The following is a 12,856-nucleotide window of genomic DNA, read 5'->3' on the forward strand; positions in this document are numbered from 1 at the left end:
TTAAGTGATCTCTGGCCAAGAATAAATGCTTAGAAGTTGGCATGTAAAGAAATCAGTAGTAGAAAGAGATCCCTATAACATTCCATTGTTTTGGTGTTTTAAAGAAAAAATATGACTGATACAGGAAATTGATAGATGTAACCTCATACGTTCAAAGCAAACTAAATAAAAGTTCAACTCCTTAAGCGTTATGCTTTCCTGGTTTCTAAGTGCTTATATCTGAAACAAAAAGTGACCTTTCCAAGCACAGGGCTTGGCTTTGCCTCATATGCAAGGCATTGTCAAGCAGACAAGTTGGTTGTATGGCTGCTTTTCTTTATATCATGTGAATGGCAAGACTACTCACAACTCAATGAACTCACCATATTCCTTACTTAACAGCTTTTTATTTTACTTTTAATCATTCTTTTCATCTTCTTGAGCCCCTTTACCAACTCCCCAGCATTTCCAATTTCCAACCAATAGTTCACACTAATACTTATGACTATTTCTTCTGTAAAGAGTATCTACATATATAAAAAGAAAGTTTCAGTGCTGGATGTGAGTGCCTTATACCTACTATCCTAGTTACTCAGGAAACTGAGTTCTGGAAGATTATGGTTTGAAAATGTGGAATATAACATTTTCAATTTAAAAGATAAATAGCAGACTGGAGGTATGGCTTGGGTAGTAGAAACCAAGCCATGAGTAAGCATGGCTTACTGCAGAGTGTGCAGCTTTGAGTTCAAGCCATGGAACTGGCTCAATTATTTTTCAATATCATTCCCAATATTATTTTATAACTATTGAGCGGGTTTAGGGGTTGAACTCAGGGCCTTGGCACTGTCCCTGCAATTCTTTTGATCAATTCTAGTCCTCTACCACTTGAGCCAGAGCTCTGCTTCCATTCTTTTTTTTTTTTTTTTTTTTTTGAGTAGCTTACTGGAGACAAAAGGCTCAAGCACTATTCTGCCTGAGCTGGTTTCAAATCGTGATCCTCAGATCTCAGACTCCTTAATAGTTAGCATTATTCATATGAGCCACCCAGCAGATGGTTACAATATCATTTTAATGATAAGGAATGAGCCAGAAAGTTTTACATGACTTTATTGGTTATATTTTTCATGCCCTGCAGTGAGCATGGTGGATGCTCTATGAAGCTGGGCTACATTGTGCTGTGTTCCAAGTTACATGGAATCCAAGGCACGCAACTTGACAACATGGCATCAGTTAATAAAAGATCGGAACACTTGGGTGATAACAAGAGCGATTCAAAAGCTGACATTTAACTGTTATAATAGATTCTCAAGGTTACACCAAATACAAAGTGTTTTCTGTACTTTTTGTCTTTGTATTTGGGAATCTGAGAGTCTTAGAGGACAAACTATAAAGAATACAGCGTGCATTTCATTTTAGCCGTGAGCAAGTTCCATTGTGAACTGCGGATTCATTCAAAGCACATCTGCGACAAGGTTTTTTTGCTTTTTAACAATAAAAATGGCAGCATCTAACTCATCACAGGTGTGCAGGGAGCAATTGTATATTCAAGAGAGATGCACATTTTTAGATTTCAGATGCTTTCAATAGTTTTATAGTTCTTCAAGTAAAGAAATAATCTACCCACCTATATCTGGGTAAACACAGTTACTTTGCTATTCTGTTTTATTTTCTTTAGAGAGAGAATGGGATAAATTTAAAGTCTATTCTGCTAGAGGATATGGTATATGTAAGTATATGAGTGCATATATATATGTACCTCTATGAATACTTTCTATAAAAAATTCAGGCCAGAACTCATCCATTTTATATGCTTAGGCTTGTATGTGCAATGAAACAAATGTGATTTTCTAAGTATCTTTCTTGGAGGAACTGGAGTTTGAACTTCGTAATTGTTAGGTACTCACTCTGCCCATTGAGCTATAAGCTTGGCCCTAAATTAAGGTTCTTCTTTTCTTAGAAGTAGAAAACTTTTCTTTTATTGTGAAAATACTATACAGAGGGGTTACAATTACATGGGCAAGATAATGAGTACATTTCTTATCAAGCATTGTAGCCTCCTCCTTTGTTTACCCTTCCCATCCCTTCCCAGCCTTCCCCCACCCCCCTCCCAAACCCCCCCCCACCAAAGTTGTAAAGTTCGTTTTCGACATGACAACTTGTACTTCTCATTTTGCAATGGGTCCACCTTTATCCTTATTTAAACGACTTGTTTTTCCCCTTCCCCTCCATAAATTATACCAACATCAAATACAGTGAAAGCAGGGGTTATAATGTGGGGGAGGGACATACAAAGCAACAAAGAAATCATCTTATAAATGCGTCAGAAACAAATGCATGAAAGAAAAAAAATTTAAATACATATCTTAGGGTTCGTTTTCCTAACATCACCTTATCGGACCTTTTCTGCTTGACTCATACATACACTAGATATTGCAAATAAGGGAAACCATGGGACCTATGTTTCTTTGGGCTTGGCTTACTTCACTTAATATAATTTTTTCCAAGTCTTTCCATTTCCTAACAAATGGGGCAATGTCATTCTTTCTGATGGAGGCATAGAATTCCACTATGTATATATACCACATTTTCTTGATCTATTCATCTACCTAGGGACATCTGGGTTGGTTCCATATCTTAGGTATGGTAAGTAATGCTGCAATAAACATAGTTGTGCTGGTAGCATTAGTGTGGTATGGTTTGTAAACATTTGGATAAATGCCCAAAAGTGGGAATGCTGGGTCATAGGGGAGCTCTATGTGCAGTCTTTTGAGGAACCTCCATACTGCTTTCCAAAGTGGTTGAACAAGTTTACACTACCACCAACAATGCAGTAAGGTTCCCTTCTGTCCACATCCCCTCCAGCATCTGTTGTTATTAGAGTTCTTGATTTTTGCCATTCTAACTGGGGTGAGGTGATATCTCAATGTTGTTTTGATTTGCATTTCTTTTATGGCTAGGGAGGTTGAGCATTTCTTCATGTGCCAATTGGCCATCCTTCTTTCCTCTTCAAAGAAGTTTCTCTTTAAGTCTTTAGCCACTTATTTATTGGGCAGTTGTTTCTTTGAGGATTTGTTGTTGGGGGATTTAATTTTTTGAGTTCCAATATATTTTAGATATGAGACCCTTGTCCATTGTATGGCTATTGAAGATCTTCTCCCAATCCGTAGGCTTTCTCTTGATCTTGCTAGGTATGTCCTTTGCCATGCAGAAGCTCTGCAACTTCATGCAATCCCATTTGTCTAACCTTTCTTTGATTTGTTGTGTTTCAGAGTCTCTATTAAAAAATTTCGGCCTGAGCCAAGGAGACCTAGGGTTTCTCCTATTCCATCCTGTAATGTTTTCAATGTGTCTGCTTTGACTCCGAACTTTTTAAATAAGATTTTTATTGCAAAAATACTATACAGAAGGGTTAGTATTACATGAGCAAGGTAATGAGTACATTTCCTATCAAGCATCATTGCCTCCTCCTTTGTTTTTCCCTTACCATCCCTTCACTCCCACCTCCACATCTACACTAACCCCCTCCCCTGCCTAAATTGTAAAGTTCATTTTTCAACATAGTGTCTTGTACATCTCATTGTAACAAATTAAGGTTCTTATGGCCTGCCTTCTTACAGAATCCATATATTCAAATACCACTGGGAAAATGCAAGCTATCACTATGTTGCCAGATCAAAGGTGACAATGAATCTGCAGAGGAACAAGTCATCTAGAGAGCCACTAACTGCAGCAGACAAGGGTAGGTACAACAGGATGGATTGGGAGTGTACCCTCAAGTAAAGTTAGTTAGTAAGGTTACTGCCTAGATTACAGTACTATTTGAGGCTGAAGGCGATGGAAGCTTTAGAATGTGGGGCTTCATTGAAAGAAGTAGATTAGTGGAAGTATTAAATTGAAAGTTATATAGAGACACCCACACTCTCTCTCTCCCTCTCCCTCCCTCTCCCTCTCCTTCTCCCTCCCTCCCTCCCTCCCTCTCTCTCTCTCTCTCTCTCTCTCTCTCTCTCTCTCTCTCTCTCTCTCTCTCTCTCTCTCTCTCTCTCTCTCTCTCTCTCTCTCTCTCTCTCTCTCTCTCTCTCTGATGCCCTAAGGTAATTATCTCTCCTCTTCCACATATGATCCTTCATGATGTTCTGCCTTGCTGCAGACCTAAAGTTATGGACCATAGACTGAAAACTCTCAAACAATGAGGCAAAATAAATCCTTCCTAGCTGGGTGTCAGTGACCCATGCCTGCACTCCTAGGTACTCAGGGGACAGAGATCTGCTGATTGTGGTTCGAAGCCAGCCTGCTCAGAAAAGTCCTTGAGACTCTTATCTCCAATTAACCACTAAAAAAGGTAGAAGTTGAGCTGTGGCTCAAGTGTTAGAGTGCTAGACTTTTAAAAAAATGCTGAAGCAGTGCCCAGGCCTAGTTCAAACCTCAGGACTGGCACAGACACCCATGTGGAAAAGAAGGAATGAAAGAAATATTTTCTCTTCTGAGTTCATTATTAAAAAAATTTGTCACAATCCATGATATGTAACTAATTCAGTAGGATATATCCCAAAACAGAACAAAAAGAATCTGTTGTTCAACTATCTTTTTCAAAAAACACATTTTTATGAATCTTACTAATAGTTACTAATTATGACATTTAGAGTTCTTAAGCAATATTTTCTTATATATACGTTAAAAATTAAGCAAATTCTGGTTGTTTAATCAATATTCTGAGTAATCAGAATGAGTGAAGCACTTCTATATTCTATGGTCAGAAAACAATACTAGGTTTATTAATATGTGTTGGAAGAATTGCTTTATTTTTATTAGATGGAAATTTAGGTAGTTCTATGCTAAGTCTTTTACTTCTTAAACTTGATGATGATGATGGTAATGATGATGCTGACACTGATGATGATGGTCATCATTTTGGTAGTAGTGGTGATGTTTTGGATATTCAATGGTCCTCGTAATTTTCATACCAATATCAAGTAATTTTGCTCACTTCTACATCATAGTAAAAACTCTGACTATTCCATTTACAGATAAATCCTTAACAACCAAGCGTGCATCCAATTTTGTTTTGAGCTCATATCTGGTAGTCCTAATCACTTTGGCATTGCAAGCAAAGTAAATAATAAAGAGAGAAAATTGAGGAAAGACAGGCAAACAGGACAATGAAGTTCTTACTTGACTGCTAAAACCATCAGCTCATTCTTACGCTTTCTGACACCTTAATACATTATAACAATTTAGATTGTGCAAATGCTGGTAAAGAGATTCTAAATATTTAATGACTACTAAAAAGATTCTAAGTATTTAACAACTCTTTTTTAAAAAAAATCATATAACTTTCAACTGTGCCCTTCCAGAGACTGGACCAGACTGTCTTAAATGGATTCCCACAACAAGTCATATCATAGTTCAATTGGAGCTGAACGGTCTCAGAAAGCCTTGTGTGTGTGCAGGGCCTGGAATTGTTGTTATCTCAGTCAGAAGTTCTCATGGATTTTCATCTCATCTTTCAGTAGTATGTCATTTTCACATGCAAAGTACACAGATCAGTAAGAGAGAGGGCAAAACCATCTCTCTTTGAAAATTTTCAAGAGTACTTTTCAAATTGCAGCCTATGCTTTTCTTTTTTCTTTTTCATTCCATTGGCAAAATGACATCCTATGCCAAGCACGGATACAGCATGAAAAGATACGATCCAAGGGTACTATGAGATTTTACTGTAACAATTGATCACTTCAAGGCTGTTCTGAGCACCTATGCCAGATGGTCACCCTTATTTCTTACAGTGATATAGGGGATGAACTTTCCTACTTTCACTTTGCAGTTTCAAAGAAACCCACTAACATCCTAGTTTCTCTTTGCTGATATTTCTATCTGGTAGTCAGCCTTCCTAGACCATGATCCAACACAATTAAGGCTACATTCTGGACTGCATGGACCTTGGTGTATCTTCAGTTTGCACAGAAATCTTTTGCTTGGACAACCTCTAAAAAGTTAGGCCAAATCTAATTCAGTTACCTGTTTATGACCTCCATGTTTGGAAGTATTACCCATCCTATCTCATAACTGTTAGATTCCCAACAAGAGCTGGTATGCAGTATTACATCTCAACTTCCAGCCAATTTATTGAAGTCTGTACAAAGTCTTGCTCAAGCTAACATCAGGAAGCTTGAGATATGGTGAGACACCTGTCCTTCTTCAAACCTGGGAGTGATTAGAATCATAATTCATCAATGATTCTCTTCTGAATAAATATTTCAATTCTCTCAATCATCAAAAATACAATTCCTTAACATACCAACTCCACAGACTCTAAAAGTTTTTGCTGCTAACATTTTTTTCTTCTAAATATTCATCTTAATATGGTTCTTTAATTTGAGGTTTCATAAGTACCATAACTATAGTCTTCCGATCCCTTAGTAATGTTTTCCAAATCATCATTATTTAGATGGAAAATGACCAAGATAGTGAGTCAACAAACATTTTACTTCCCTGGGTAAAAAATGATAAATTACAATATAATATATTTAATGTAGTATATATTGATATCAACTCATCATTATAGACTAGGTAGGTTATCTGAAAGAACACTCTTTAATTACTGCACTAATTATTCCCACCAAGATCTGTATTGACTAAAAAATCTGATAGCTCATGATTATTTCTTTATGTAAGTACATTTAAAAACCAGTGGAGAATAGAGAAACCAATAACAAAGTCTCTGTCTTTCAACATGTGAACTTCCCATTTGTTCAATTTCCCACTAATATAAACATAGTCATTTATGATGTATTAAATCTAGATAACTGATTTGCCAGAAGCTTATGAACACTCCACTGGATGAATTGAAGGTATAATTTAAAATAGAAGAGTTAGCCCAAACTAAGTATATAACTGATAGTACTGTTAGTATATGCTTTTAGTGATGTAACAGGAAATTACAAGATCATTCCAAAGAGCTCGAAGTTGAATGTTGCTAGAATCTCTCATGTTTTCATCTATCTATTCTTCTAGCAATCTATCAAGTTCTGTGCCCTTCATATTAAGGCTCAACCATCCTATAACTGACAATATTCTTAAAATTCCTTAATATTTTTCAAGCTTTTTTCTTTTCTACTACCTATCATATTTGATATATAGCAAAAGGTCAGTATATACATACACCCACCCACCCACTCACCCACCCACCCACCCACACACACACACACACACACACACACACACACACACACAACATTTTTTTTGGTCAGTTGTGAGGCTGGGCACTGTTCCTGAGCTCTTTTGCTCAAGGCTGGCACTTTACCACTTTGAGCCACAACACCACTTCTTGTTTTTGAATGATTAATTGGAGATAAGAGTCTCAACAGGGACTTTTCTGCCCAGGCTGGCTTCCTCAGATCTCAGCCTCCTGAATAGCTAGTATTATTGGCATAAGCCACCAGTGCTCAGCTCAAATAATTGCTTTTTTATATTTGTTTTTTGGTTTTTTTTTGTTTTTTTAACTTTTTGCTTGGAACTAAGAAGCTGCTATTTTTTTTAGCAATACTTCTTAAAGCCTGTCAAATCCCACAGTAAATCCCACACATACATTATTATCTGAAAATTATTTTTCTTCTTTCCTATATTTTCCATTATTCTTAAATGTTCAAGTTCAGGTTTTGTTTTTCTTTTGGTCACTACTTCATCAACACTAAGACGGACTTCGCAGGTTTCTGTTTTTGTTGTTGTTGTTCCCTTCACATTGTGGAAAAGATCACATAGGGACCACAAGCCTCAGAGAATTTACTTATGTGGCTTCACCACAGATCTCTTTCAGTTTTCCTGCATTTGGCTCCGACCTCCCACTTAACCAGAAAGTGATTTAGTTATATCTTCCCACAACAGAAAAGATTTTCTCACTTCTCCTAATCTCACCAAGTAGTTTTGACTGATAACACTGCTTTCAGAAAACTGTTTTGGTACTTTTCCCCCCAACATTTCCTACTCTGACCTGTAAAGGCAAGTCAGGTTTGATTCACTGTGCTACTCATACTCATGTTTTTGAGAATTCTGAAAACCATGTATTGTTTGCTCCTGATGTCTAGCTGTTCCTTTGCTTTTTTATGTATGTTGTTGTGCTGACATATTTATGTTCAGTCTATCTGTTTTAATAATCTTAACCTTATTTTCTCAAACTAGAATTTAAGTCAGGGTCATAACTCAACTCTGAAACAGAAAAACTAACAAGTTTTTCACAGCAAGTTCTGTTTGACTATTTAACACAACTCATGCCTCTCCCAAAACAATTAACCTATTTATCTCATTAAACAAGTATTTTATATGTAAACAACCTATTTATCTCAAGAAAGAAACATTTTATATATAGCACTTCTATTATCAAAAGATATATTTTATTCCAATCTTCATACAAAGTTCATATATTCTAGCTTGTATTTTATCATGGGTATCATGCATTACATACTTACAATGTAAGTCTGCGTTACTTTGTAGCATATACACAGGCCTTAATCCACTTCTAATCAAGACAAGGATAACACAACAACAATAAGTACTATGTTATGCCATTATAGATAAAGCAATACCAAATTCAATTTAAAAATGTTTTTCAATGGCTTGAGGTTTATTAAAAGTAAATACTAAGGAAATATTCAAACTTATTACTGTTTTTATTGTTTATTTTCCAAATAAAGGAGAGGATTTTATAACTGAGTAAAAAATAAAAATATACCATGATACACAAATGTATAGGAAATCATAATCACTAAAGCAGAACAACAAAAATATACTCAAAAACAGTCTTGCACACAAGAGCTGAAGATCAATTAGTAATAAATATAGTGGATAGAAAAAATTCCACTAAATGAATAGATAAGCAAAGGAAAAGGAAAAGTCAATCACCAAAGTTATTTTTAAATGTCAGGAATTACTGAATACCCTTTTATTTTATTCAATGCCCCTGTCTCAATTCTCCAATCAAAAGACATATAATGCTGAGTTGGTTTCAATGGTAAGACCTGACAATTTGTTCTGTACAATAAGCACATCTTACTGATAACAAACAGTGGTTTATGGTGAAAAGTTGGAAAGAGATCTTCCAAGCAAACAGCCTTTGAAAGCAGCCATTATTCATAGCTCAATTCTAGAAATCTTCTAACCCAATGGGATCATGGAAATGTATTTTACCAAGTCTTGAGCTCAAGGCTTGGGCTCTTTCTCTTAGCTTTTTCACTCAAGACTAGAACTCTACCTTTTGAACCTTTGTGCTGGTTCATTGGATATACGAGTATCTTGGGCTTTCCTGCCCGGGGAAGATTTGAATCATCATCTTCAAATCTGAGTTTCCCAAGAAGCTAGAATTACTGATATGAGTCATTGGTGCCTGGTGGGCCATAGAACCTCTTTTCACCAAAAGCTAGCTAAAGAGCCTGAAAATATTAGTCTAACTTTTCCAGACCCATTGGTGTAAAATACATACCAAGGGAGTTATCTGACTTACCTTGTTAGTTGTAGGTTACAAGAACCCCATTTCAAGAATCCTGGCAAAAAGGAGGAAGATTCTCCTGCTGTATAAAGGGGCCAAGAAAAAAATTTGAACAAATATGTTTCATTGATTTTCCCTCAGTCTATTATTGTCAGCATAAGCTATTAAACTGTACTTTTTTTTTTTGTCATTCGTGGGCCTTGAACGCTGGGCTGAGGCTCTGTCCCTGAATGCTTGGCTCAAGGCTAGTGCTCTACCACTTGATTACAGAGCCAGTTCTGGTTTCCTAGTGGTTAATTGGAGATCAGAATCTCATGACTTTCTTGCCTGGGGACTGGATTTGAACCACAATCCTCAGATCTCAGCCTTCTGAGTAGCTAGGTTTAAAAGTGTGAACCACCAGTGCCTGGTTTAAACTGTACTCCTTTACTAAGTCCTACTCTACATGGCTCTTCTGCTTAAGTGACCAAAGCTTACAGAGGGAGAGTTCATCTTCAAATTTTGTGTCTTCAGTTTAAAAACTCCCATGTGGCTTAAAACTGTGACCAAAAAGAGTTGTATTTTTCTCTTTTTATTCTTCTTTTGTTATAGAGGTGCTGGTCATGACTCTTCATGTAGGCAGTCAATGCTTCACCCCCTTCTCTAACCCTTGCCAGGAGACAAAGAATTTTAGGGAGCTGACAAGACTTTTTGCCTCTTGTTTGAATGAACACAGTCCATTCATGAAAGTTTGACCATGAACTTCACTTTAGCTTATTGGATAAACTTGCCACCTGGTTACATGGCCACATGAATCTCAGGGACTAATGCTAGCGCAAAAACAGTTAGATGTCGGTGAGCATATCTACATGATGCCATTTACCTTAAGCTCAAAACAGGATAAATGAATCTTGAATCCAAATAGAAAAGTGGTTTCCTGGGCTCTGGGAAGGAAGGTAGTGGGCAATTCTCTAGAAAGGGCAAGTTGGGAAAATCTCACAAGGATAGGGAACATTTTTTAAATTTTATTTTAAATTTTCATCTTTTTTATTGTGAAAATACTGTACAGAGGGGTTACAATTACATGGGCAAGATAATGAGTACATTTCTTATCAAGCATTGTAGCCTCCTCCTTTGTTTCCCCTTCCCATCCCTTCCCATCCTCCCCCCTACCCCCTCCCCACCGAACATTTGTGTTGCAAAGGACCACTTGGATATTTACAACAAAATCCACAGGCCATATCAAACTATCAGTATAGGCAAATAGATGTGGGCAACCAATGAAAACCATTCAAGAAGCATAGTAGTGTGTTCCACAAATTAGATTTAGTTGGCCTTATACAGCTTTCAGGCCAGATGTTCCCTCCTCTGCAGCCTTAGAAACAGTGCATATAAATGGTTGCTGTCAAAAGTCACTGTATTTTAGAACTGATTTTCATATCTAATTGTCCTTAATTTTTCCCTAAAAATTATAAACAAAACAGAAAGGTACTGTGATGTTTTGTGGGAATTCAACCCATATACCCAGTACTTCCAACTGCAAAAATACAAGTATAAGTCAAATTTAATGACAGTAAATGAATTGAATCTTAATGAATGTGTGTTCCCTAGTTTCTACAAGGGAGAAACAAGCAGACTTCTCTCCTGGCTTTGATGGTAACTATAATCACTCTTGTTTATGCAGAGTTTATTATTTCTAAATTACTCACTCAGGGTCTGATTAAAAATGATGTTCATGCTCTTTTTTTCTTCCATTCAGTAATGTATTCCTCAAAGCAAGAAAAAAAGTGCTTATCACGAGCCCAAATTAATTAAATTTGATAAACTCGCTGTTCATTAAACCTCTTCTGAGTTTGCAAACATATCCCTTTCAATTGCACTACTTGGAAATGAGAAATGTAAGGAAATGAAAGGAAAGGAAATAAAATTTCATAAATTAACATACTCTAAATGCGATCAATACCTATGTGCCCACAGTGGTCAAGGCCTTAAACCTACAATAGAGAGAAGAAACAAAAAATATTTCCATATCAAGAAATTAACTATTCCATGCTACATAGCATGCCCTCCTTTAGTCACATTTGGTCTGAAACTTAAACACACATTCCATCTGCTATTCTTCTGAGGATCCTTTATTTACCAAGACACAAGTAGTGCCTTCTTTGGATCTTAAAATGTGACTTCTGTTTTTTAAAAAAACAAGTCACATTTAAAAAATTGAAAATTGCAAAAGGAAAATGTCACTTAAGAGGAATTAAACTCTGCTGGGCACCCAAGTAGCAGCCAGAACTAGGGCCTCCTACAAAGGGCTACCCCTTGCAGTCTCCAGCAGGGATCTGGAGAGCAACATGATGCAGTAACAATACCTCCAGAAGTCAGCTGTCTAAAACTTTCATTTGTCAGAAATGTTCACCCGGGAAAGGATGCTCATTCTAACCTCCTAACCAAAAGGGAAAGTTACAGTCTGTACAAATTAGTGTTAAACTAGAAGGCTTAGATGCATACACCACAATTTGTCAAGAGATGTTACCAAAGATTCACGCAGATGAGTGTGACCTTGGTCTTTGTGGGGAACTTGGAGCATGTGGTATTGTGAGCAGGATCAAGAGATCCACCTGTGGCAATATGAAAGGGGCTATTCAATTCTCAGGGAGGTTAGGAATAAACCCAGGGAAAATCAGGAATTTGTGAATTTCCAGAAGACAAGAAGTGACATGCTTCTCTCGAGCAGGAACCAGCAGCTGTTGGAGTTCACCTTCTGGAATGAGCTTGTCCCATGATCAGGACCAAATATAGATGAATTCAGGTTCTAGCAGCTTTGCCCAGGAACCATGACTAAATGGGACAATTACTGAGCCCTTGGAATTTACTTAGAAGGGACAGTAGAGAGGCAAGGGGGAAAGGGCTTCTCTCAGACTGAGCATCATCATAGAGCATCATCTTCAGGACCAGGGATGATATACAAAGGGCAGCATGGCACAAACATGGTTGGGAAGAATTGGTATACTATACCAATTATACACTCATGCAGGAAATGGAATCCAGAGTCATGATCCCACTGAAAACTGTAGCCCTCCAGTGATGCTACAGAACTTATCTGCCTAAGTAATGTGACTAGGCTAGGAATTAATTTTAATTGTATATCCAGTGAAAAGAGAAAACAGTGAGGTGTACACTGCTGTATATAGCTTTTAAGAGGCCTCTTGTCTTTAAAATTCATCTCAGGAAGGGAAACATCCCTGTGTGGCTGATGGTAGCTACACCATGCTCTGTTGTCTTGGATCCTCCAGGAAGGGGGTCCAGATTAGAGTCGCAGTCATCTCTGAATAAGATTACAACCATGAAAACAATCCGGCCCTTTTGTCAAAATTCTCTTGGGCATATTTTCTGAGTCTCAAACCAGGAGCAAGTTCTGACTGTACC

General features: G+C 37.1%; 1 pseudogene; it reads left to right on the top strand.

The window, feature by feature from the left end:
* The first annotated feature begins 10,282 nt into the window (after nucleotides 1–10,282).
* On the top strand, nucleotides 10,283–12,515 carry LOC138816756 (protein NipSnap homolog 2 pseudogene; annotated as a pseudogene).
* Nucleotides 12,516–12,856: the final 341 nt, after the last annotated feature.

Source organism: Dipodomys merriami, unplaced genomic scaffold, assembly GCF_024711535.1.
Source record: "Dipodomys merriami isolate MVZ:Mamm:240054 unplaced genomic scaffold, mDipMer1.0.p SCAF_7, whole genome shotgun sequence".
In the NCBI taxonomy this organism is placed as follows: Eukaryota; Metazoa; Chordata; class Mammalia; order Rodentia; family Heteromyidae; genus Dipodomys; species Dipodomys merriami.